Below are 710 nucleotides of genomic sequence, written 5' to 3'. Positions count from 1 at the left end.
TCATGATAATATTTTGTCATTAAAATGTCTGATTTTAAAAGGTTGAACATTTTATAAAATCTCAAAGATGGTGGTACATAACCAAAAGCAACAGAAAATATTTTTATATTTTTTCTATTTTCATCTCTTCCAAGATGCCTGAGGATTTCTATTGGGGAACAAATGTTCAATGACATAGACTAAAAATCTTATACTATCTTTGACAATTAAAACTTCAGTTTATTTTTACACAGACATTCATTCAATAAGTGAGGTTTAATGTAAACTAAATAAAATAATAGTGCTCGCTTCGGCAGCACATATACTAAAATTGGAATGATACAGAGAAGATTAGCATGGCCCCTGCACAAGGATGACATGCAAATTCATGAAGCGTTCCATATTTTTTATTTAATAAATGGTGCTGGGAAAACTGGCTAGCCATATGTAGAAAGCTGAAACTGGATCCCTTCCTTACACCTTATACAAAAATCAATTCAAGATGGATTAAAGATTTAAATGTTAGACCTAAAACCATAAAAACCCTAGAAGAAAACCTAGGCATTACCATTCAGGACATAGGCGTGGGCAAGGACTTCATGTCCAAAACACCAAAAGCAATGGCAACAAAAGACAAAATTGACAAATGGGATCTAATTAAACTAAAGAGCTTCTGCACAGCAAAAGAAACTACCATCAGAGTGAACAGGCAACCTACAACATGGGAGAAA

General features: G+C 33.2%; 1 non-coding gene across 1 annotated transcript; it reads left to right on the top strand.

Annotated features, from left to right (window-relative positions):
• Positions 1-280: 280 nt before the first annotated feature.
• Positions 281-387, top strand: LOC112209174 (U6 spliceosomal RNA). The gene has a single exon (XR_002943821.1). It is a non-coding gene; the product is annotated as a U6 spliceosomal RNA (small nuclear RNA).
• The last annotated feature ends 323 nt before the right edge of the window (positions 388-710 follow it).

This window comes from Pan troglodytes, chromosome 3, assembly GCF_028858775.2.
Source record: "Pan troglodytes isolate AG18354 chromosome 3, NHGRI_mPanTro3-v2.0_pri, whole genome shotgun sequence".
Taxonomy (NCBI): Eukaryota; Metazoa; Chordata; class Mammalia; order Primates; family Hominidae; genus Pan; species Pan troglodytes.
Note: the sequence above shows the minus strand (reverse complement) of the source record. Positions and strands in the feature narration are given on the sequence as shown.